This window comes from Amblyomma mixtum, chromosome 2 (assembly GCF_055824585.1).
Source record: "Amblyomma mixtum isolate Tamu chromosome 2, ASM5582458v1, whole genome shotgun sequence".
NCBI lineage: Eukaryota > Metazoa > Arthropoda > Arachnida > Ixodida > Ixodidae > Amblyomma > Amblyomma mixtum.
In genome coordinates, this window is record NC_143013.1 from 141,937,889 (window position 1) to 141,964,902 (window position 27,014).

A 27,014-nucleotide genomic window follows, 5' to 3' on the forward strand; every position below is an offset into this window, starting at 1 on the left:
GCGTTTAATGGTGTTACTGTAAAATCATGGCGTTGTCTTGTGTTGTACCCTGAGGAGAACGATATAATATTGGATGTGTCAATATTGTACTGACCTTTGATTAACTGAAATAAAAATTTTAGACGACAGATGCGATTTCTGTGAGAGACTGGAAGCAAACCACTTTGATTAAGAAGTGCAGTAATAGATGTGCGGTTATATGAATTGTAAATAAACCGTGCTGCTTTCTTTCGGACTCTGTCTAATTTAGCAATGTTAGATTTAGTGAAAGGATCCCAGATTATGACAGCATATTCTAACATAGGGCGAATAATAGTGTTATACGAAAGTGAACGTACACTGGGGGGGCCGAGCTTCAGAGCACGTCGGAGGAAAAATAGTTTGCGTAGGGCATTAGCTGTAACGTTGTCAACGTGCTCTGTCCAGGAGAGGTTATTGCAGATCCGCAGACCTAGGTATTTGTAAGTATTCACTTGAGAGAGAACTTTGTTTTTAGCAGTATAGTTAAACAAAAGAGGCTTCTCTTTCTGGGTTATACGCATGAACACTGTTTTATCATAATTAACGCACATTTGCCATTGGTCACACCATGTTATTATCTTAGTGAAATCGTTATTTAACCGTACTTGGTCCTCAGTAGTAGTAATCTTTTCATATAACACACAATCGTCAGCATACAATCTAACAGAAACTGAGATGTTATCGACAATGTCATTAATAAAAATCAAGAAGAGGAGTGGCCCAAGAACAGATCCTTGGGGAACGTCGGAATCAACAGGAACTGGAGGGGAAGGGGAATTATTTACTACTACAAACTGACGACGGTTTCTTAAGTAGGCTGTAATCCATGCAAGTAATTTGTCATTTTTTAGTACATTACCTAATTTGTGAAGAAGCTTGTTATGCGAAACTTTATCAAATGCTTTTTTAAAGTCCATAAATATAGCGTCAGTCTGCTTTCCTTCATTTATTGCCTGCGCAAAATCATGTATAGTTTGTACTAGCTGAGTGGCAGTGGAAAATCCTCGTCTGAAGCCATGCTGTGCATTAGTTAGAAAATTGTTTTGTTCAAGAAAATCTGCTATATGTTTATGAATGATGTGTTCCAAGACCTTGCATGCTGTAGATGTTAACAATATCGGACGGTAATTCTGAATAGATGCTTTGTCTCCAGTTTTGTGAATTGGTTTGATTCTTCCCGTTCTCCAGTCATCCGGTAATGATCCTTCATTTAGTGATTTGTTAAATAAGATGCATAAGTACTTGGCACACCATTCTGCATAACGCTTCAGGAATGCGTTGGGAATGTCATCTGGTCCGGGAGATTTTTTTACATCAAGCTTCAATAATAAATTGAGAACACCTGCCTCGGAAATCACAACATCAGGAATTGAAGGCAAATTCACGGAATAGCAGGGAAGAGAGCTGTCATCCTGCGTAAACACCGATTTGAAGTAGTCATTGAAAGCCGTGGACACCAAAGCATCATCACGCTCACATATTCCATTTACTTTGAAAGTATCATGAGATCGTGAAGCTGGAGTTATCTGCCTCCAGAATTTCTCAGGGCATGTTTTAATGAAGGTAAGTAGCTGAGTAGAAAAGTACTTTTCCTTGTCATGGGCAATCAGCTGTTTTAGTTTTTCTGTTTGTTCATCAATGATCGTTTGGGAATAGTTTCCTGCTTTTAACCTTTTTTTCATTCTTTTTAGCTTTCGTTGTGAGCGTAATGTCTCTCGTGTTATCCAAGGGTTACATTTTGGGGACTTTTTTGCAATTTTTGGAACGAAGCGTTCAATACACTGAAAGACAACACTTTTGAAAAATAGCCATAAGTCATTCACATTTCCATTAAAATTCATAAAGCGGTCATAATGAAAGTCGAGCATATCAAGAATAGATTCATCATGTGCACGAGAAAAATTAGGAAAGAAACCGACAGTATTTCGGCGATCAAAGTTTGCATTTATCAATGTCAGTACAACAGCTTTGTGATCAGAAATACCGGTCGTTACATAGCATTCGACGTTTTCTTTGACAGTACCATTTACAAAAAATAGATCAAGAATTGAATATGAACCATTGTGGACTCTAGTAGGTTCTTTAACTACCTGAAGCAGGTCAAAGGCAATAGAAATATCAAGCATAGTTTGCTCAATGATGTTATTAGAATGCGAAAAGGCAGTCCAGTCTATGTTTGGTAAATTAAAATCGCCAGTCAACATTAGCCTATCATTCTGTTTTATATGGCGCTCAATATATTTTTTTAGATTCACTAGGAGTGCTACAGAGGAATTGGGTGGCCTGTACACGGCTCCTAAAACGTAACGAACATTGTTTTTGTAAAATTTACAAAAGATGCCTTCTACATCGTCAATATCTGGCATTCTAAAGACTTGCAGTGAAGATTTGAACAGTATGGCCACTCCACCGCCCCTTCCATCTCGGTCTTTGCGAAAAACTTTGTAGTTTTGTGGTACGAATTCGCTGTCAAAAATATTTTTTCCCAACCAGGTTTCAGTGAGTGCAACGATTTCTACATCATGCGTCAACAGCAGGCCCTCAAGTTGCGTAGCTTTGCTGACAATACTTCGACAGTTGACGTTTATCAGTGTGAACCTTTTGTTCATAATATGCGTCTGTCATTCCCTCTTTTTAGATATACGATAGGGCTCATTCTTCACTTCGTCCCATCCGAACATAGCACCGTCGATAACCAGCTTATCAAATATCAGTTTGGCTTTAGCGCCGTTAGCCTTCTCCACTGCACAGCTTTGCCACAGCTTTTTTCTAATTTCACGAACTCGGCTGGAAAAGTCTTCAGCCACAGAGAATTTGGTTCCTTTCAGCTTCGAACAAGCCTGTAACACCGAAAGTTTTTCTCTGTAGTCCTGAAACTTCATAATTACGGGGCGGCTTTGATCTTTCTTCTTTTTTCCCAGCCTGTGACACCTCTCTATGCTATTGATTTCAACTTGCAATTTTTCTTCAAAGAGTTCTTTCCGGATCGCATTCTGAAGACTGGTAGGAGTTTCTTCGTCACCCTCCTCCAAACCATAAACAATCAAGTTATTTCTCCTACTCCTGTTTTCTAAATCATTAATTTTTTTTAGCATGTATGAATTATCTTGCTCAAGTTGAGCTACCGTTTCTTTTAGATCACTGACCACTTTGCTTATAGATGCCAGACATGATAGTTTGTCTTCCAGGTTGGTAATGCGAACAGCTAAACCTCCGATTTTATTCTCCAGCGTAGTCTGTTTTTCCAGTAACTGGTTAATAGAGGCAGTCATATTGGTTTGGCCTGAAACAAGCTGAAGCAACAAATCCTCCTGTGTTGGACCGGGGTTAGATTCAATGTCACCGCATTACAATAGATCTTCTGTGAATGACCGGACATCAGATAAAAAGTACGCAATGCATAGTGGGCAAGGCAGCAGCAATAGGCAGCGGTTATCGCTGCGGATGCGTTTAGTAGGCATATAAGAACAAACCTGAAGAATGAAGCAAAAATGGCTCCTGAACATCGTTTCCGATGCGCTGCTGCCGAGCCCACTGAAGATGAACGCAGATGCAGGGCTCCTTTTAAAGGCTTGGTGAACCACGTCCTCTGCCGTCCCAGACGTCGGGGCATGCGCAGAAATCCTGGCTGCCGGTTCGGTGATTCTGTTGACGCTTGTCACATCAGCACGTGCCAGTAGGTCGTTGTTGATATCGGCGATGACGGCAGACAGTCCAGGCAAGCAGAAGACAGGTGGCCGTACTTGCAACAGGCCCACCAGCACCTGAAGAATGAAGCAAAAATGGCTCCTGAACATCGTTTCCGATGCGCTGCTGCCGAGCCCACTGACCTACCAGTAGTGCCCCATACAAGCACACAGTAATGAAGCCGTGAGTGAACGGTATTGAAGTACAGCTCACGTCGTAAATAACGAGGTAACAGTAGACAGAACCTGTTAAGCACACCAATGCATTGCGCAATATTGCGTTTAATAAATTGAACATGAGAAGTCCAGCGAAGGTTTTCGTGAAACCGGACGCCTAAAAATTTGATATCTGAAACTCGTTCTAGTGGTCGCGATTGAAATGTCACTTCATTACTAATATAAACTGGTCTGTTAACAGAACTAAAAACAATGTACTTTGTTTTGCCAACATTTAACGCAAGTTCATTTGCAACAAGCCAGTCAGATAGATTTCTAAGCCATAAATTTACACGAGGAATTAAGGTACCTAAATTTTCTGCAGAAAAAAATACACTAGTATCGTCAGCATAAAGGATAACGGAAGGAGTTTGTGGGATGGATACAATGTCGTTAATATACAGGAAAAACAAGGTAGGTCCAAGGATTGAGCCCTGAGGGACACCTAATTTGATAAACTCCGGATCGGACGTGGCATTATTAACTGTAACATACTGAGAAGGATCTGACAGGTAGTTTTCTAATAATTTGAGTGAGATTCCTCGTATTCCATAATAAGGCAGCTTGCTAAGAAGTACATTATGCTTAATTGAATCGAACGCTTTGCTGAAGTCTAGGAAACACCTAGTGTGTACAAATGATGTTCAGTGTTTTCAATGAGTTCATTTTTAATACTAAGCAACGCAGATTCAGTTGATTTCATCTTTTGAAATCCGTACTGGCTAGGAGAAATCAAGTGATATTTATTAAGATAACCTGTTATCCTTTCATTAATCGCTTTCTCTACTATTTTGGAAAACAAAGGAAGAACTGATATAGGTCTATAGTTACTAATCAAGTTTGCAGCACCGCCTTTAAACAATACCGCCACACATGCCACCTTCATTTTTTCGGGGAAAATGCCTGTTGTCAAGATTTGATTTGTTAAATGACAAAGGAGGTCAACAATAAGGTCAGCAATTGCTTTAATTGGTGCTACCTTAATGCCATCAAAACCACACGAACAATTCTTTTTGAGGCTTAATATTATATCCCTAATCTCTGAAGGAGTAGTGGGATATAAGAACAGGTTGTGCTGCAAATTAGATTACAGGTATTCTTCAAACTTTCTGGGCGTTTCAGTAGCAAAAGCTCCAAATTCCAAAAAATATCTGTTGAACCCATTTGCAAGAGCTTTACCATTAAGAATGGTTTCTTCAATCGTCATTTGAATTGGTACATTTTCTTTTCCGGATTTCTACAGATCTTTTACAGTACGCCAGGTTCTCTGAGAATCAAAGTGAATGTCAGAGAATGTTCTAGCATAGTAGTGAACTCTATATTTTTTATGTCTGCACCTAATTTATTTCTAATTTGTTTGTACTCTTTCAAAACTGTCAAATCTTTGGACTTCACAAACTGGTTGAAGAGTCTATTTCGTGCCTTGATTCTTCTAAGCAGATCTCGTGTGATCCAAGGCTTCCTTCCTTTTCTGGATTTTGCCATTGTAACCATTGGGAAAGCACGTTCATACAACTCTATTATTTTGTCTAAGAATGCATTGTAAAAATATTAGGGTCGTCCTCGCATAGGAGTCTACTCCAGTCGACTGAAGAAACGAGCTGGCGAAAATGTTCAACTTTTGTTTGGCTTATAACGCGGAAATTCTTTGCCGCATCAGTTTCTTCGATGTTCTGTTTACTTGACCTTGCTATAAAGCAGAAAGTTGACAGGTGATCACTAATGCCGCTCAAAAGTACACCTGCAGATGTACTGGGAATATCGCTATTTGTTAGACAAAGATCAATAAGTGTTTCGCTGGATCCTGTGATGCGCGTGAGTGCTGTAATTATGTTAGAGAAACCATTGGCAGATATCATGTTAACAAATTCACTGACAGAATGTGACTTTTGAAGTAGGTTAATATTTAAATCACCCATTACTACCACAGGTTTACCTTGAAACGAAAAGCCCTCTAACACAGGATCAAGAAAATTAAAAAACTCTTGAAGAGGTGCAGAAGGCGACCGATAGATTACGCCAAAAATAAATGTATTCCTCTCAATGAAAAGTGATTCATAGGAAGGGTTTAAACTTGTGCACTGCGGGAGTAGCTCATAAGGAATGTTGCTTTTTATATACAAAGCTACACCACCTACCTTTTTAGTCTTTTTAAACAGCGCTTCATACCTATAACCAGGAAAGCCATCAAATTCATTCAGGAAAGTACATCAGGAAAGTACATCAAATTCATGCTCTAGTGACGTGGATAGAGAAGAAGTGGATACAACAAAGTATCCACTTCTTCTTCTTTGTTTCTTAACGTACATACATTCAAATGATAAAAGGAAAAACAACCAGATTTTGATTTTACAAGTTTGATACATCTCAGAGAGTTGGCATCATGATAAAGACTGTTATCCATCGCAACAGTCATTTGCAGTGGGATTTCACAACCGCAACAGCACGTCACGTCATCTTATCAAGGTCACTTTCATCGCGGATGCGGATCGCGCTCGCGCCCTCGATTTTCCGGGCAAAGATGTGACATACCGCCAGACATACCGATAGTTTCTTTCTTTGCCTTTTCCGTTTGCTAGCCAAAGAAGACGCTTATTGAAAGGGGTCAGGTTGTCCATGAATTTTACGTCTGGTGCTTCATCTTCAAGGCACGTGCGCTTCCGCATCCACTCTTCCTTAAGTCGAAGGGATGCAAACCGAGCAAGAACGATAGACTTCTTTCCCTTTCGTGCTGGTAACCTATGAAGGGCTTCAAGGCTACTGTTTTCGAGCTGTGGTAGTTCAAGTTTGCAGGCCAGGTCATTCATTTCGTTTAGGAGGTCCTCGTGTTCGTCTTCTGCGAGTCCGTGAACTCCCATGTTTTGTCTGCGGCTATATTATTCCAGTGCATTTACCTGTAGCTTGATTTCGTTCGTGCTCGGTGATGCACCTGACTCAATATCATCGATCCTACTTTCTAAGGCTGCAATGTGAGTGTCCTGCTTGTCTAACTTATTCAATATTGTATCATACTTGTCAGAAAGCAGCTGTATCGAGGCTTCAATGTCATTGACTGTTTTCAGTATCTGCGTCAAATTGTCAATTTTGGCCACGAGGGGCAGGATAAGGGTAACTTTTTCATCTAGCTCCTTCAACTGCTTCTGAATGTTTGAGTCTTCCAGTGATGTGGGGGCGTTACTAGACCTTTTCTGCCCAAGTTCACATGTTGGACAGCTCCAATAAGACTTCAATGAGTCACTCTTAGTACGGAAGGTGGTTACCTTCACCCCAGAGCATTTGGCTAGAGATACGAGTAATCGAAAGTAGTCCATGTTATGTACTATCAGCGTCAATTGAAACGCGAACAGCACAACTCGCAGATATTATACTAGGGAGGCAAAATACATGAGCAGTTGATTTTCCCATCGAAGCTGAAAAGACCGCTCTTCTGAAATGTTAATAGCCCACACCTGTATTTCATCTCCAGCCTCTAATATGCTTGATTTTTTGAGCTCGCGTTTCAGGTGTTTTGTTCGCATTTCATTTGACGCTGATAGTACATTCCATCATCAGGCAACGAACCGTGACATGTCAAACACTCCTTTTCATTTTCATCCGGCATCGCAACGAAAGATGTAACAAACACTTCACGGTGGCAGCACTGGACAAAATAAGTTCGTGGTTTTAAGAGAAAAAGGTTAAGAAGGTGTCACCAACCTGCGAACAAATGTGGAAATCGTTACGACGTGTCTTCGCTGCCGTCCACTGCTGCTGCGTGAATGCTGGTACATCCGTAGCGTACGTCCTTTTGTAGCCAACTTGTTGTCACGTGGTCTGTCTACTGGTATCGATGGGAAGATCGGTAGGCGGCGATCGGATACGACGATCTGATGCTGCTTCCAGTGTCAGCGGCGTGCTGCACAGATGATAATCCTTCGGCTTGTGCGGGGTCTCAGCGGCTTTCTGCGAACAAATGTGGAAATCGTTACGACGTGTCTTCGCTGCCGTCCACTGCTGCCGCGTGAATTACTTCTGTTACCTCGGCGTCGCTAACAGGATCAAGAAAAACGGAGCTGCTATTGGAATAAACATTTTCTAGATTATTATGGACTGTAATTTTACCAGCAGTGTTCACAATATGATTATTAAAAGCATCAGCTAATGCTTTGCCTGACGACTTGGTTCCATTGTTTTTAATTTCGCGAACTGACTCATTCCTAACGTTGTAGTTTAACAGTGAGTGTAGGTTACTTCATAGCGCATTGGGCCGTCCAGAAAGGGAGGTGAATAAGTTAATAAAATGCTGTTTCCGTGCTCGTTTCACCTCTTTATCTAAACGATTGCGGTAAGTTCTAAATTTCTTCAAATCTTCTGGGTCTTTGCTCTTAATAAACCTGCTAAACATTGTATTTTTCTCCTGTATTTTCGCTGCCAGGTCAGGGGATATCCATGGTTTACGGATTTTTGTGTTTTTCTTTGGCTTTGCAAAAGGGAAACAGTCCGCATATATGGGTTTAAGAATATTACACAGTTCCTCATAAGCTGCGCATGCATCTGTTTGCTTATACACATTATCCCATGATGTTGTTGAAATCTTTTCTAGAAATAAGGAAAGATTCTGCGGTGTAACACGTCGTATTAAATTTGCGGGCGATTTTTTCTTTGTGTGGAACTTTCTGCTAGAGCACAAAAAAATAGGCATGTGGTCTCTCAACTGAGTCGTTAGAACACCTGCTTTGATTCTCTCCAGTGTTATATTTGTAACAAAAACTTCAATTAATGTCGACGTATTCAGAGTAACTCTCGTAGGAAGATTAATGACATTTGCAAGGCCATTCGCCCTCAAAAAAACATCCAGTTGAACTTTTGCGGAATCACTGCTTAACATGTTTATATTACGTCACCACCAAATATAACGTGTAATTGATAATTATTTACAAGTGAAAAGAAATCATCTAAGTATTCTAAAAATGGGGTCATCATTCTATTCGGAGGTCGATAACAAACCGCAAGTACAGTATTTTGTAATTTCAACGACAGGAATTCATAGTCACTTGTGCTTACACAGAAAGTTTCTAGTAACTAGCAAGTGAAACTACTTGTGATCAAGATTCATACCCCACCACCGCGTCCACTAGCCCGATTGATGTAAAAAGTGCGGTAGGAAGGTAAACGAAATACACTTGTGTCATCTGTGCTCCATGTTTCTGCTCCATGTTTCTGCTCCAAATGAGACACAGACCTAAGTTTCACCGTTTTACATTGAGTGTAGTTCGGGCTTCACTCATATTATTTCGGAAACCGCTTACGCCTGGAGTGAAGTAGTGGTGGTCACTGTAAATCATCTTCCCTGGGCGGTCCTGAATATACACTGCTGCAGGATGCACAATGAAGTCGCAGGGAGACGTGGCGCATCAAAACAAAGAAGCACCGCACATTGCAGTAAGGCTCCAAGCAGTCTTTTCGGAATTGCGAAAACAGTACAAGGGCATAAAACACAGTACAATAAGCTATTCGCTTCTTTGTTTTGCTTTTTATCTTTCATGCCTGTTTGCAGCACCTGCTCTGCGATGTCTTCTGCACAGGTTTTGATAAAAGTCCCAGCGAAGGACCTAGTGTACATTGTTTTTTTTTTCATACGACGTTAGCATTAGGAGCCTTGCCTTTGCTCTACAACTCTCCAAGCTATATTCGGCTACACATTATGCTTTTGCTGTGGCGTGTTTCTGCATTTCTGAACTTCACGGGCAGCTCATATCGCCACAACAATGCAACGCATCGACTTTAAAGGCGCTTGCCACAAAGCCCGTCAAAATCTGACAACTGCTACTGCTCGCAAGGCACGCCGTCGTATTCTTGCGCAAGTAAGACACATTAAGAAGTAGAAAACAAAACGCTCTAGGCTTGAGTTTGACAGCATAAATCACACGCGGTGTGCTCAAGTGAAGCGCGAGGGACACAGATGTGGCTGACGAAAGAATATGAGGTTCTTGGATTGAGTTCTTCGATGTTCCCACAAGAGAAGTGCATGTCTTTCTGTGAAAAAAAAAGCTGCCATGAACTCCGCATGGACAGGGAGGACGGAGGCACGATTTTTTGTGCAGGCATTGCTCTCCGATGACTTAGTTTAGGAGCTCTGCGCTTCCCGCGGTTGGTATAAATTTGTGTCGAAATCTGGGGAGTTTATTACGAGGGCCGCAAAAGACACGTGCCTCAACATCCGAAAACTTACGCACCCCTGTTGCAAGTCTTTTCTTTTACTCTATCAGGATTTTTAGATTTAAAACAGCCTGCATCTTTACGCATCCTTCCCAGCGAGCCTAACCTTGTCTTTATCTCTTCCGAGGGACATTCGTAATTTATGGTGCACGTCACCAGTGTTATTAATAATACTACTGCAGAACTGTCTGCAGCGGTAAACAATTTTCCAAGGATGAGTTCTAGAATCGTGGAGGTAATGATAATGTGGTGGGAAAAATAATGTTAAGCTGATACTGCACAATGCAGCGTTCACTAAATCCAGGCAGGACGGACATGGAGCTATAAAGTCGAGAGCGTTAGAAGCCCCACCTAATGAACCGCATTATTAAAATAAAAAGTTGCTATTTGTACGTTCAGAAAAAATTTTTAAGAACAAACTTACGCATGGTCTCGGTATGTATACTGAAAGTACTGGGCTCGAAAAATGTACAGCAACCATTATTAGGAGGCTTCATGCATATTATTTCGACAGGGAATTCGGAAGAAAATCTGCCCCTAAGTGAAATCTTGAACCGCCGTATTTTTGGCGGCAGCGAAAAAGCGTTCGTGCTTGGACATCTATTCCAAATGAACTGGAGAAAGTAAACGGCTTTAAAATTTATTGGAGTTAGCAGAGTAAGAAATCTTCGACATGACATCTGGGACAACGATGCCCGAAGCAAACAGTAGCTGTTAAATTCTGCTCTATGCGAATGAAAGTCGCGTAGACGTCATCTATTGAAATTATTACGGACTTCCCATTGGGCGCGCATCTTAAACGGAAACTTACATATTCGGATCAATGAAACCCGATTTCTAAGATTTAAGGATGCGCGGTTACACAAACGGAGGTTTTCTTCTCATTCTAAAAAATATATAAAAAAGTCAAGTTAAATTTTACTGCGATTTCTTTCGAGAAAAATGATTTTCACGCCATCCAGCTCTCACCACCATCTTCACAGCTCTAAATTGAAGGAACTAGTTTGAATAGTAACCTTTTCAAGCAGTTCAGCTCCTACTGCTGAACAAAAAAAGAACGGCCGTACATTTAGCGCACGAAACCTGAGCCACTTAGCGACAATAAGAACAATACAGTTGAAAACTTTAGCGCTGCCTAAAGTAGTGTTACTATACCTAGTGTATTCACAGTACAGGTGTGCCACCGTTCCAGCAGCCAGCGCAAAAAACGTTTAATCAAGGTTGCAAGACCATGGAGAAGGGCGATTTTCAACAATAAGGGCAATTTTTTGCCTGAACATACTCATGAACAGGTTTATTCGTTGGAGACTAAAGCCTAGCTTCTTTTCTTCTGTACTCAAATGTGAAAAAAAAAATAATCAGCTACGTGTACGGCAGCCAGCTAAGCAGCATGAGGGAAAACACATATGTACAGAGGGACCCACCTGAATATCCTGATGCAACTCTTTTCTTGGTTTCAATGAGTCTGAGCAAGAAGCTCAACTCACGCAAGCATAACAATAAGCAAATTTACGTAAAACAGAGAAGAAATTTTATTCGATTAATGGATGCTGTTATGGTCGAGGAGTTCAGAAAAGTTGCACTTAATAAACGCCTCACGCAGAGCAGGAAACGATGGCAAGACCATAGTCTTGCCGTGCGCTGGACGAATAGGAGAAGAGGGCCTGAACAGCTCCCCGGCTAATGGTGCGCCCTACGCAAGATTTCCCACCGGGTCTATATGCAGAACGAAACAACGAGCCATCGGAAAGGAACGACTTCGCGAAACGCTCAACAGAGAAGGCACTCTCGGAAGCACACTCTGGGTTCGGCAGTGCATCGCTTTGCAAGGAGACTTTGGGGCCAATGGACCTTGGGGCAAATGGGCGCAATATTATTTCGATGCCCCGCCTGCTGCCGTCCTGGGCGCATTTAAAGTTGTTTTCTTCGACAACAGGGTCAGATCGAGAGACCTTAAAAAAAGACAAAATCTTATCAGCCGCTTTTGTTAGTTAGTTATATGGGGTTTTATGGCGCATAAGCAACTATGGCTATCATGCGCCAAACACAAGGTTAGATGATGCTATGTCAAGTGTACAGAGGTTACATTATAATAGACTTAAAACATTGCCTTTCTTTAGAAACTTACAAACAAGTGAAAACTCGAGAAGTGTTTGCTCGCCTAAAAGCAATGCGGGATGAAATGGAATGTGGTTTGGTTTGGTTTATGGGGTTTAACGTCCCAAAGCAACTAAGGCTATGAGAGACGCCGTAGTGGAGGGCTCCGGAAATTTCGTCCACCTGGGGTTCTTTAACGTGCACTGACATCGCACAGCACACGGGCCTCTAGAATTTCTCCTCCAAAGAAATTCTAGCCGCCGCGGCCGGGATCGAACCCGCGTCTTTCGGGTCAGCAGCCGAGCACCATAACCGCTGAGCCACCGCGGCGGCGAAATGGAATGTGTTCATTGTAAAATACCGTAAATTTTTTTTTCTAAGTTCTTCGAGATGCGAACAAAAAATTAAAATGTGATTTACTGTGAGCTCCTCACCACACATTTCACACAGCGGTTTGTCTTTTTTTGTTAATAAGAAGTTATGGGTGATGTATGTGTGACCTATGCGTAAACGACATAAAAATACTTCGATAAAACGGTCTTTATGGCGGCATGATTTCCATTCTTTAAAAAGGGCTTTATGGTATGCAACTTGTTGTGCCCTTCATTTTCTCAAGAAGCTTGCCACTTGGCTCTTAGTCTGCTACGCACTAACTTCATGTAATCCCTAGGAGGCAAATTCACATGTTTTATTTCCATGGTTCTGTTTTGTGCAGCACACATGTCGGCTCTCTCATTGTCCCTAATGACAATGTGACTGGGAACCCAGCAGAATTTTATAACATGTTTTTGTGTTGTGACCTTTACTATATTGTGTATGATGCTTCCAATCAGTGGCTCCGAGGCATTTTTGGAGTTTAATGCTGTAAGGACGCTCAGTGAATCTGTATAAATCGGGGAGAAGGTGCATCACAGTTTCTTGTCGACTGGACCAAGAATATTGCGTACAGCCGCGGACAAGAGTAAACGGAGCACGCAACTGTCTTCGAATATTTTTCTCGCGTCACCTGATTGAAATTTCCAGCAGTGGTATGCGCATACTGGCAGAGGAGGTTGGTGGGCTTTCTTGTAGACAAACAACGCTTCTTCATTTCCAATTGAGAAAGCGTGATTGCACTTTGTACGCAATAGCGTGCTACGTTTACTTATGGCCGCCCCTGTACACCTGCGCTCCACCCAGTGTAACGCGGGAGACTAAACAGTAAAATCGGCGCTTCTTCCGGCCGAGTCGCGTCGGACCTGAGGCATGCCTAACACGACCTCGTGTATCCAAAGCAGCGTATTCTGTAGAGAATTTGAGCCGCAGACATTGTGTTACACCACAGGAAAAAATATCGGTTTCAATACCATAACTTCAAGAACTAGTATCTACCTTGTTTTTCGATACCGCTCAAATATTCTCAAGCATTTTCAAGTATTCTCAAATTCTGGTGTATTATTCAACGTGGCGTGACGTATGCTTTCGAAGTTACATGGACATGCCAGAAACCCCCCCAAAAGACAGTGTTATTTCGAATTTTTACACGCATGAAAATAATGCAATATAAGAAACACACTAAAAAAAAGAAAATAATAAGGAAAACTTTATTCCGATTCTGTAAGCGTTGAGAAACCTTTTCTCTCAGCTCATACCAGTAGAACAGCCCATGCGGAGCTTGAAATAATAAATCAAACACCGCACACAAGCCTTATATTTATGGGCCCGAGCGCGGGCCTGGATCGGACTTCAAGGCGGCCCGGCGCGGGCCCGTCTAAACAGCGCATATTCTGGTCCGACCTTAGCCGAGCCTGTTCAATGCTCTAGTTCCGCCTAGTTCTGATGTACCCATTAATGCCGAGGACTTAGAGGCGTGTGAGCCGCCGCGGTGGCTCAGTGGTTATGGTGCTCGGCTGCTGAACTAAAAGACGCGGGTGCGATCCCGGCCGCGGCGGCTGAATTTCTTTGGAGGAGAAAGTGTAGAGGCCCGTGTAGTGTGCGATGTCAGTGCACGTTAAAGAACCCCAGGGGGTCGAAATTTCCGGAGCCCTTCACTACGGCGTCTGTCATAGCCTGAGCAGCTTTGGGACGTTAAACCCCATAAACTAACCAAACCAACCAGCTTAGAGGCGTGTCATCGTGTTCCCTCGAAATCTAAGCCAAATATTCTTGTGCAATTCACTAGGTGTCAGAAAAGCGACACACTGGTTGAAAAGGCAAGGAAACTGCGACTGAGCAACAAATACTTCGGGAACGCATCAACATCAGCGGTCTTCATTAATGATCACCATTGCCCCTTACTGGCGCCTTCTGAGCTTGGTCATTGCTAAGAAAAAAGCTGCCGGTTGGAAGCATGTCTTGACCACAGGAGGAAAAATATATGCCAGACATTCGAACGCCTAGGAATTGATTGCCGTGAAGAACGAAAAACGATCTAAACGGGATTCAGCAGAGGCGCGCAGATAGCCTGCGTGTCCATCAAAGAGACTATTTGGGAAAAAAAAAGATAAAAGTATGGGTCACCGCTTGAGTTCTGAACCAGAAAACAGCTCCAGAATTGGCGCTGCTCAGTGCGCATTCCTGTTGAGACTGCTAAAAAGCGAATACCTTCAAAACGTGTCTTGGCCGATTATCAACGCAACTGATAGCGAAGGCAGGCGCCCTGTTCCTAGCTTCGATAGAAGCTGATAAATGTCAACACAGGTGCGTGCTTTTGGGTGGCTGTGGATGACTGCATGAATCCACAAACGCCTTACTTGAAAGAACCATCAGTCACACGATATAACACCTGTATGCATTCCTTTTATTTTTATTATTTTCATCATGGCTTCCCTGGATGGTAGTTATCTGGATATGTCCGAACTTATGATCTATGCCACCACCAACACATATGCACAGTTTAATTGTATTCACTTCAATTTGCAGTCTGGAAGAAATAAGTACACGAATCTAGAATGCTTCTTTTGCGAAGTAGGAGTACTGTTTGATGTAGTCATGTTTTCTGAGGTTTGGTTCAACACTGAGAATGATGTGTTTCGTATGCCTGAATACAGATCATAATCGCATTGACCAAAGAGGTGTTTGTGTCAGCCATGTGGGGATACCGGCCAGTTTTTTTCATTTTTGGATTCCATATTGGAGTACGTAAACGACAAGAAATACCCTTTAATTCTAGGTGGGGACTTCAACATAAACTAGACTGCGGAAAATAGTGTAAAAGAAAACCTTGCAACCCTGTTAAACAGTCACTTATGCAAGAATGTAATAGCGCCACGAATAACACGAATAACAGTAAGCTCAGAGTCTGTATTGGACCTCTTGATCACAAATATTGATATACCCCGTGTGAAAGGTGGGGTCATAAATTACGCGCTCAGTGATCATCTTCCAATATTTGTCTATTTAGCGTACCGTCTACAACAATAGACACTCAAGACAACCTTTCCAGTACCGTGTAATCAACCCACAAAAGCTATCATCCTTTCGCGACCAGTTAACCGGCTTGAATTGGGTCGAAGTACTTCAGCTGAGAAAGCCCGAAGAAGCTTACGACACATTAAGGGAAAAAAATTACTGACGTCTATTACGACTCCTTTACACTTGTTACGTTAAAGCGACCTTAAATGGCTCGCAAGCCATGGGTTACCACCGGCATGCTAAAGATCATTATGAGACGGGATCAACTGTATGCTAAGTTTTTGCAAACCAGGAAGCTTGACACATTAAAACTTATAAACAGTGCCGATATTTTGTCAATAAAGATCTACTTACAGCGAAAACGAGTTATCACGCAGACCTTTTCAACTCCTCGACTGGCCGATCAGAGGACATGTGCAGGATATTGAGTTTTCTGACCAGAGAACCGCCCCAACCAGTCTCGAAGGTACTGGTGGATAATTAACTAACAGGGGTTGGCCTTGCCAATGCCTTCAACGACTATTTCCTCTCCGTTGCACATGCACGCAAAAACACTGCTAATTACAGTTACATGGAACCAAGCAACAGCCACAGTATGTTTTTGAAGCCCGTCACTATTGATGAAGTTAGTCCAGCGTTTGTATCGCTCAGAAATGGTTTGGTTTATGGCGTTTAACGTCCCAAAGCGACTAAGGCTATGAGAGACGCCGTAGTGGAGGGCTCCGGAAATTTCGACCACCTGGGGTTCTTTAACGTGCACTGACATCGCACAGTACACGAGCCTCTAGAATTTCTCCTCCAAAGAAATTCTAGCCGCCGCGGCCGGGATCGAACCCGCGTCTTTTGGGTCAGCAGCCGAGCACCATAACCGCTGAGCCACCGCGGCGGCCGTATCGCTCAGAAATAGTTGGTCAGAAGATGCTCTTGGTCTTCAAATCACACCAGTTAAATATGTTATTGACGTACTAGCACCCCATTTGGTGGATATTTTTAAAGCCTGCCTGTCGTCCGGTCTGTTCCCGCGTAACATGCAATCCGCAAGAGTTACCGTGATCTCTAAAAATGGTAGCCGAGATGAACTATCAAATTATCGTCCTATTTCTATTCTTCCTGTCATTTCCAAGGGATTCGGAAAATTAATTCTACAACGCTTGGTGGCTTTTTTCGACAAACATAAAATCTTAACTCCGGCTCAGTACGGCTTCCAAAAAAATAATTCAACCGAGTTACCTTTGCTTGCTCAAAAGGAGCTGATACTACAGAATTTTGAAAATAAAAATATCGTGTTAGGCATTTTTAGATTTCACAAAAGCCTTCGATCTTACTAATCACCGTATTCTGCTTCAGAAGACGGAATACTACGGTTTTCGAGGCAAAGATCTGTCTTTAATATCTTATTACTTACAGCACCGCACACAATTAGTGGACAATCAAACACAACGCTCAGCTATTAAACCAGTAGTTTCGGGTGTTTCTCAGGGTAGCATTTTAGGAACCTTCCTGTTTTTAATTGATGTCAATGATATTGTTAATATTGACAAATCTGCTGACTATATTGTACACGCTGACGACACAAATGTGTATTTTTTTCTGGACAATCGAGCATGAATTCAGCCTATCGAGCAAACAGGACACTTAAATATATAAACGCTTGGGCAAAGGAGAATGATATAAAGATAAACGCTGCAAAAACAAAAGCAGTAATCTTTCATCCACGCCAAAAAGGTCTTTGTGTTCCCCTGCAATAAACAACACTACAATTGAAGTGGTTCGCCAGTTTAAAACACTAAGGGTCATTTTCTGAGAAAATATGTCGTCGGACGACTACAGTACCTACCTTTCTGGAAAGCTCTCGCGTACGACTCGCGATTTGCGTCGCTACTGTTCATCTTTTCCCATCTCAGTTAACGTATTATTATACAATTCCCTGTTCTCCTCATTGATGAATTATGGCGTGCTTGTCCGGGAAACGACAACGCTTGAAAACATTAATAAAATATTGCGTTTACAGAAACGTGTTATAAGCATTATTGCAAAAGTCTCTCGTTATTCACAAACAGCCGACTTTTTTAAGAAATTTAACATAATTGGTATAGAGTCTTTATATTGGTTTGGTTTTGTTTATGGGGTTTAACGTCCCAAAGCGACTCAGGCTATGAGAGACGCCGTAGTGAAGGGCTCCGGAAATTTCGACCACCTGGGGTTCATTAACGTGTACTGACATCGTACAGTACACGGGCCTCTAGAATTCCTCCTCCAAAGAAATTCAGCTGCCGCGGCCGGGATCGAACCCGCGTCTTTCGGGTCAGTAGCAGAGCACCATAACCACTGAGCCACCGCGGCGGCATAGTCTATATTCTCATAGACTAATCAGTTATTGCAAGTCAGAAACAAGTAAACACAACAATTTTTTAGCTCAGCTAGCCGGGCTTGCATGAACTATCCGGTGTATTGTACTCGAAATCCAGAAAAGTGGAAAGCTGATGTATGCCGCACAAATTACGGCAAACAAATGTCGAATTATCGTCTGCCATCACTTGTGAACCAACTGTCCGGGGACGATAACCGAGATGTTTTCAACACATCGTTCAGGGATCTAGGCAGCATGTTTCTCTAACTTAAGAAAATGTACGTAGCAATATAGTGAATTTCTTTTTTTTAATTTTTATATTAGCACAGTTGCAGCGATGCGTGGTTTGTTCTTGTTTTTTTCTTGGCCTCACTTCTTTTCCGTGCATTTTTTATTCTAATCCACTTTCTGTACACTGCATTTTTTTTTGTTCTCAAACCTGAAGTTTGTTTGCCTTTTGTTATCTGCTTTTTCGTCTTTTTTATTTTGTTAGACTTTCTGCCTTTTGGGCAGCTGCTTTTTTCTGATAATTCACTAGCTATATTTCCAAACATTCCTGCGTTTTCCACTGTATGCCTTGTAAGGAGCACGGAACTCGTCAAGCCACCTTTGGCTTTTTGTCCGTGCCCCTAAGTATCTGAGGATGTTTAAATAAACTGATTTGATTTGATTTCTGTCCTACCAGAAACGGTTACGAACGAAGTCGACAAAGATAGTGTAGACCGAAAAATTAGCGTGGTTTCCTATCCCTCCTGTGCTCTCTCTTTATTGCCTCTTTCAATTTTTCCAGAGCCGCGATCCTCTGGCTGTCGTATCTCCCAATGTAGCCAGCCTAATGTAGCTCTTCAAAGCATGTGCGCTTCCTAGCTTTGTGAGGGAACGTGAAAATGAGGAAAAAGATTTTCCTGCAAGTGTGCGCATCACATCGCGCTCAACAGAGGAGAGGCGCTGTTTCGGAGACACCCCGCGTGTGCTCGTATTGATTTCCTATTAGCTGAACCATCCTCGGAGGGGCGGCGCACTAGGTGAAAAAGTGGATGCGAGTGGAGAAAAATACGTCCTCGTCCTTGGTGTTGACGAGCCGATTCCTTCCTGCCCCTGTCAGAGACATCGCAGGAAGCTCTTCTCCGCTCGTTGGCGCCCGCCTAAGCGGCTCGGATCGACGCGCTTCGCAGGAAGTGCCTCTGAGAGTAAAACATCAAGATCGCTCTTGTCTAGGCGCATGTCTTCATACAATGGAGGAGGCATAACAGCGTGCACAGATCGAAAAAGTCAACTCATTAGCGGCTCCTTTGCAAAGTGATTTTCTTTGATAGATAGCTATCCATGCTTGTCGCAGAAATTTATATTTTTCTTTCTGGTGCAATCCCGCTTTCTTATATGTAAGAAAAGTAGGTGTAGATTGTCGTGTTATATGGCGTTCAACAGTAGGAAATTAATTTGTGTAATTATTCAATGGCAGAAAGATAATTAAAGGGGCTCAGCAACGCCTTTTTTCATATGCTTTAGATGATTTCTTCATGACACGCAGATACCGAATCCAAAAGAATCACTGGAATTGGTGCACTAGAACGGGAGGTATTAAGGAATGAATTTTCAAAATACAAGGAAACAAAAAATTGCCCTCAACTCAAATTTTCCCGGTCTTCGCCTTACCGTTTCGCTCACCCAATGACAACCCACGGCGGGACGAATCGAAACAGCGTACACGAGCACGTCACCACAGCGCCTCGGAAGATAGCTTCTCATGGTTTCCTGGTCCTTGTAACACGTTTTCGCTGACGCTGACGGCGTCGTTTTCATGGTTACTAACACGAGGGCGCTCGACTCGTATCAACAAACAGCAGCAACACAGGAGTTGTGGAACGCTGAAGCATGGCCTTCCCCGATTTGTCCGAGTTCGAGAGTGAAATACTGAGACAGAGCGAAGGAGACGAAAGCTCCACTCTAGTACAGGCATGCTGTCGTTGCTCGAATCTAGAAAGCATCCTTTCAGGTAGCATGGCTGTTTTTGTATTTTCTTGTGCGCACGTGAAGTAAGCCGAGCCTGCCGGCCGGCCAGCAAGGACGCCGGCAGACGGGATCGGCGTCATAAAAACGAGCTAAAGAGTGTTCTTGACGTAAGTAATAAAGCCTGGGATAGGAAAATGAGAAATATATCATTTTTCTGGGTCACTGGCCAATACCGTGTTGCTGGTAAAAGGGAAAACTGTGGCACGAGCGAATTTGTTGCGAGAACCGCCTAGCAGCTGCCGCTGGCCCGACGGGGTCCGGCTCGACTGGCGCCCGCTAGCTCCGCTGCTGAAGGCGCAGCGGAAATTGACCACGCTATTATATTATTGTGAGATGATGCTGTTGACAGCAAAGCGCAGTGTCAACAGTAGGCCTTTTATAATAGCGGAGGCGACTTCCGAAGTGCCGGCCCCTGCGACTTCGAGAAACAGGCTATAGGCGTAGCGACGACCACGGCAGCCAGGCAGCAGCATAGCTTGTCGCCCGGAGCGCCCGCGAGCGGTGCCGTTGCCAAAAGCTCGTAAAATAAGCAGGCATGCTTTGTCGCTGCTCGAGTATAGCTGGCAGTCTTTCTGATAACTACGGAATCTTGTCTTTTCTTGCAATATTTGTGTACCAAGCCAAGCAGCGCTCAGGCACTGCTGCACGGCGGCGAAGTGCGACACCGGTTGTGGGCGCAGCTTGGGTAGAGCGGCGCAGCAGTGTTTGCCGCTCCGTGTGTCCCTGCTTGCTGGGGGCGGCAGTTCGGAAGCGGCGACCGGAGCGGCGTGCCGGTCGCCGCGGAAAGAAAACGAGCGGGAATGCATCGGAAGTAATCGGGAGCAAGCTCAACATATGTGTAGAGGGTAACAATACACTCAGATGACACTCAGTGGGTCGCGAAGTTCTTTCATGCAATGTAATAGCCAGGGCCTCTGCTGGGGCTTTTTTTTTCTAACAAGCTTTGAAATGCTTTTCAGACTTTCAGACTTTATTTCAGCATCACACGAAACACAGAGCCTGATGCAGGGACAGAAGCTAAAGGCTAATGGTGCCTGACGATGTCTCTGACCCTGCAGAGCTCACAGCTGTACAAATACAATACGCATCTTAGAAACAAAAGAAATAAATTGTGCCTCCCAGCTGTAGTCACAAAAGATAAAAAAACAAAACATTTGACACCACTACATAAACGTATTGCATATACAGGTGCACACACAAACACCAAGTCACACATAATAGGACGAACTCTAGTTTGGGCTAGTTGGTTCATGATTCAACAGGAAAATGGCGCAAAAGACGTGGACAAAAGAGACAAACACGACAGGACACACTGCTTTGGTCTTAACGCTTCATTCTTCACCTTTTTTTCCACGTTTCTTGTTGGCCATCTCGTATCACTCATGAGTGTGTATCGTTTTTGGTGTTTAAGAGTTGCTTGGCCATGATCGTTTTAGTGTTGTTTGCTATACTTTTGTTGGGTTTTTTAGCCATGATAGTATGTTACGTGGTTGCTATCGCGCTTCATGTGTTAGATATCTTACAGTGATCTTTTCTACTGCCTGTGCGTGATTACACGGATGTTAGGGCGTGTTGGCCTACATAAAGGCGTGTTTGGTGCGAAATAAAATTCAGTTGTAAGTTGGCGCTGGTCCTGTCGTGTTTGTCTCTTTTGTCCACGTCTTTTGCGCCATTTTCCTGTTGAAACATAATAGGACGTTACACAAATAACATGAATAATTTAGCACAAATAGCTGCTGTACAAAATAATACATAGATACATAATGCACTTTTTAAATTGTCAGTGAAACCTTCATAATACGGTTTGAAACGACAGAAAAGCAAGATAAAAGCAACTGATAGTCATTTTGAGTTGTACAGAGTTTTGTGTTTCTTTTACAAGACGACAGGAAAACATGAAAAGCAGTGTTTAATTATGACTATATTTAATTTGACGACATAACAATAGCTCCCTAAATTTTCATTTAAATGCTTTTAAATCCGTAAGAAAAGATGCTAGTTTTTTTTTCAATTTAATATGCAAGGACAAAACACAACATAACGTATTTTTGCTAAAGAACACAATTAGCTTGTTATTAGTTGTTCATCCAATCATAATCGCCCGCCAGCTGAAGTCATATCCGCTGCGAAAGACCACCGCTGTGGGCCGGCACCGTCAGTGCCATGATTTTGGTTCTCGAGCAAATTAAAGTATTAAACACAGAAATATGCGTGTTATGACCGGTGGTAATAACGTCGCGATAACTCAACAATTATAACAAGGAAGCAAAACAACGCACTCAGATTATGTTGCAGGACCCCTTTAAGCTAAAAACAATAACATAAAACAAACAGATGCCGCCGGTGGGATCAGCTTCCACTGCCTCCGATGTCGTGAGTTCGATTCCTTTTGGCGGCATGTTTGTTTTTCTTTTCTTTCTTAATTATCTTTAGCCCATAAATTGGTTAAATTATTACTTTTCCATTGGTTAAAATCAGTAAGAAACAAAAAATGTAGTCCGCCGCGATGGCTCAGCGGTTATGGCGCTCGGCTGCTGACCAGAAAGACGCCGGTTCAGTCCCGGCCGCGGTGGTCAAATTTTGATGTAGGCAAAAATCTAGACACCCGTCTACTGTGCGGTGTCAGTGCAAGCTAAAGAACCCTAGGTGGCCAAAATTTCCGGAGCACTTCACTATGGCGTCCCTCATAGCCTGAGCCGCTTTGGGACCTTAAACCCCCCAAAACCTTTAAACTCAGTAAACATGTTCTGGAGGTCGCGTAGGAGGCGACCGCGGCCCCGCCGATTGGAGGGCTGCCGCAGAGACGATAGCGGTGGTTGTGAAAGCATTTATGCAATCGTAGGGAGTAGTGTTGGCGGTCATGACCTGAAGGGTAACGCCCTTACAACCACTAGGTGAGATACCTAGCGGTGGGACAGCTGCATAGGTGGGATGGCGGCGGCGGCAGCGCCTGGACGAGGCCATGATTCCAGGACTTTCTCCAGCGCGTGCCGGCGACACTTCGTCATCTTCGGCTTTTCGCTACTGCCGACTGCGCAGGCCGCTACACGCCTCCCTCCCCACCCTGAGGATTAGTCGGTATTTGAAGCGGCTATCTGCATCAGAGATGCACAAAGATGTTGCAATAAATCGCTCGCCAAGTCGTCAAAATAGTCATGCAGGGCGTCCGAGGTTCGAAGGCGAGGCTCAGAAGGGCGACTCAGGCTGTGGCGTTGCGGCCGAGGTTTCGGGGGTCGTCGAGGGACGCGTGATGGCAGGTTAGGGATGGAGGTCGGTCTGCTATGCGGCCCAGTACCAGCGGTTCCGGTGCAGCAGTGACGTCGGGCGCATGAGCGGCGCAGCAGAGATAGCTATGTGTGTGGGGGGTCGCGAAACTCGCACAACTGTACCCGGTCAGAGCTGTCCTGTACCCGGGCGGACGGCTACGGGGAGCAAAGCGACGTGCGAAGCGGAGGAATGGCTATGGTGGATGGCATGTAGTTGCTGTGACACGCTCACAAGAAGTCGCGCACTAAATGGTGTGAACGTGACCCTTATCGAAAAAAGGATGCGCTAAAATTTTAGCATTTCAATCATATTGTGTCAATTTCTAATTTCATTCGTATTTTTTGTCCCTATGCCTAAATTGCGATATAAATGCTTACTAAATATGCCAGGAATATTTCGTACATTCTCACAAATATGTCAAAATAAAGTTTCACCCGCTTAGTATATTTGTAATGCCTTAAAATTATGCGAAAATTATACAGTAAATACATGAGATTACAATAAATATAGATTATAAATAAAGATTTCATATATTAAAAAATTACTTACTTCGGCTTAAAAAAGGTCCATTAGACGGCTTCGCCGGATAAGACTAGTTAATGTTGTCAACAGTGCAACTAATCACTTGACCCGGCTATAAGCTCTAAGCATAAGGAGCCGATTCCTGAAAAGACGCGGACTTATAATCAATAAAGAGGTCTAGTACATTAAAACGTCAGGTGGTGGAACTCGAACGGGAAATATGTCGCCACACCGATAATGTGTGCTCTCGGTGCTCTGCCTCTGTGTCTACGGAGCGCCGGCGCTCAGTACCTCTATCCCAGTACCCCCACCCCCCACTCACTCACGCACGCACGCACGCACGCACGCACGCACACACACACACACACACACACACACACACACACACACACACACACACACACACACACACACACACACACACACACACACACACACACACACACACACACACACACACACACACCTGATGAAGGACGGTCCACCGTCCGAAACCGTCGGTAAAATAAATGTTTCTGTAAGAAGTGTATTTCAACTCTTTCCTTAGGTTAACAGCAGTCGAGCAAGTTTTTCATCTTTATATACATATATATATATATATATATATATATATATATATATATATATATATATATATATATATATATATATTGATACATGCCTTCGAAGTGACAAGTAGTGCATGCGCTAGTAGATGAAGAAGTTGGTTGTCTCTCGCGCGCGCGCTCGAACCACTGAGGGTCCGCCGCAGGTTTTTCGTCTCTGCGCCGGTGTTCTATTCCCGTTGCACGCTACAGTCTGGTGGAGGTGCTGGGTACGCTTCCCGACCCGCGCACTCCGTACAGCGTCACTACGGACCTCACACCGGTTCATCAGCGACCCAGCCACCGTCTCCGCGGAGAGTCGCCTGAATTTGGGCTCCTTCCCCCGCCAACAAGGACGACGTAGCCTCGACCGCCGTGTCCAACTGAGATGGCCATTGACACCAGGCCCCCACCGTCGATCCAGCCTCTACCGCCGAGTCCAACTGCCATGGCAGCTGACACCAGGCCCCTGGCCCCGATCCTTTGGCACCCACCGCGAACGCCGCCATCTTTCCAGATGGCGGTGCTCGCGGTGGGTGCGCCATCTCATGCGTGGGGTTAAGCAGGAGCTGTTCGCGGGCCTCGTGCGCAGCCCACCCCGCACGGTGGCGGAATTTATAACCGAGGCGACCACGATGGAGACGACGCTGCAACAACGGGCCCGCCAGTACAACCGGGACATCAACAGCATGGTGCCCGAAGGCTTTTCGTCGTGTCTCGGCGGCAGTGCAGACACACTGCGCGAACTAATTCGCTCAGTTGTTCGGGAGGAACTTAAACAGATCCATCTGCCCCAGGTTGCACCTGCGCCGCTGGCAGCGCTGACCGAAGTCGTCAGGGACGAGGTGCGACAGGTTGCGCAGGCGCCTCCTGTCCCCGAAGCGCCGCCCCGGTTCGATCAGAAACCTACGTACGCATACGTTGTACGTCGCACGACTGGCTACGGTCCCATTACCCCGACGCCTGACGTGACCAACATCGGTACGTGTCACGCAAACATGCCTGGCTACGGTATGACCCCTACGACCCCCGTGAGTAACGTCGCCGCATATTCCACCACTGCATCTGCTACAGCTGGTCCACGCCCTCGCAAGTCGCATTTGTGGCGTACACCGGACCGCAGGCCTCTTTGCTACCACTGTGGGGAGCCCGGTCACCTCTACCGAGCGCGTCCGTACCGCCAAGTGGGGCTTCGCGGTTTCCATCCCGACGCACCTTGCCCTCAGAACGGCGAACAACCGCATGAGATTGCGCAGCATCTCTGGGCACGCCAGAACCGTGTCTACTCTGGAAGGCGCGAGTCCCGTTCGCCTTCGCCTCTCCGTTATCGCCCTTCCAGTCCTGGCCGCCAGAGTAGCTTTGCTGGCCGTCGCTCACCGAGTCCGCGTCGGGAAAACTAACACCAGCGACCTCTGGAGGCAAGGCCGCTGACGTCGGGACGTGTCAAGATCCTCCATCGTGCAAATCATTCACTCTTTTTCAGTGATCGTAAAATTCGAGTGCGGTTAGGAGGTACCATAAGCACTGGCAGTGAGCTATCACGAGGTGTACCTCAGGGAAGTGTTATTCCCCAGTGCTGTTTAGTGTTGTAATGGCTGGCCTTCCCGCTGCTCTACAAGAAAATTGCAGGCATGTCCATATGTCGATATATGCGGACGAAATTTGGCTTTTGTTTAGCGGATACCGAAAAAGAGGCTAGGTGCGATAGCTCGCCAGGCCCTGCTTTCAGTTAGAAATTACCTTCAAGGTGTTGAATTGTGTCTATCAGTGAAAAAATCTGGCTTAGTCCTTTTTCCAGGTGTAGGAAGACGCTATGCGCGGCTGAAGATATGCGTTGATAACTCATGTGTTTGTAAATGAACTCACATGCGTTTTTTCGGTGTTATTATTTACTACCGTCTACAGTGGCGACGGGCTTTTTATTCGATTGTGGCGTTTGCTTCGCGTCTCAATCTATTTCATAGAATCGCAAGTGAGCAATGGGGAAATCACCCTTCTTCAATGATCAGGCTTCACGAAGCAGTGGTGACGAGCCGCATAATGTATCCATCAGTATCATAGTTTCAACGTCTTGAAGTTTTACACGGAAAGGGCCTCAGGAAAGCTCTCGGGGTTGAATAGACTGTTTCTAGCAATGCACTTCTTTATGAGTCTATCGAAACCTCTTAGCCCTGTCGCTTCACAAACGTTATCAGTGCAACTTGGCTGCCTCAAAGAGACGGTAGCCGGGCGAGTCCTTCTACAGCGCCTTCGATAGAGATCTGAGTCTCGAGTGTACATGGCACTTAATACCCTTGATTCGCTGTATCTTCACGTTCGAGGTGGGAACAAGAGGTTGGAACGATCTTGGTCATTTTCGAACCTCTACTGTTCATTGAAAAATCCTCATCTTCGCGCTACGCGGAGTTCTCCTTTGTAGTAAACACGCTCGCTAGTATTGGAACAGATTGCATCCGAGTATACTCATAATCTTCAAATTTTAACTTATGGCTCTGCGGCACAAGGCCAGAGGAGCCCGTTCTGCTGCTTTTCACATTCCGTCTTTGAAGTGCACCTGGTCTGTTCGCTTTACTGAAGTCGTGTCCTCCACAACAACCGAAAGCGTTGTCATCCAGACGGCTTTCATGAAGCTAGGGTCTTGTGCGGCTCAACCTGTTGCTATCATTT

At 44.3% G+C, this 27,014-nt stretch overlaps 1 pseudogene; it reads right to left on the reverse strand.

Moving 5' to 3' along the window:
* Positions 1 to 1,204: 1,204 nt before the first annotated feature.
* LOC149361107 (uncharacterized) overlaps positions 1,205 to 27,014 on the reverse strand; it is a 31,121-nt pseudogene continuing 5,311 nt past the window's right edge.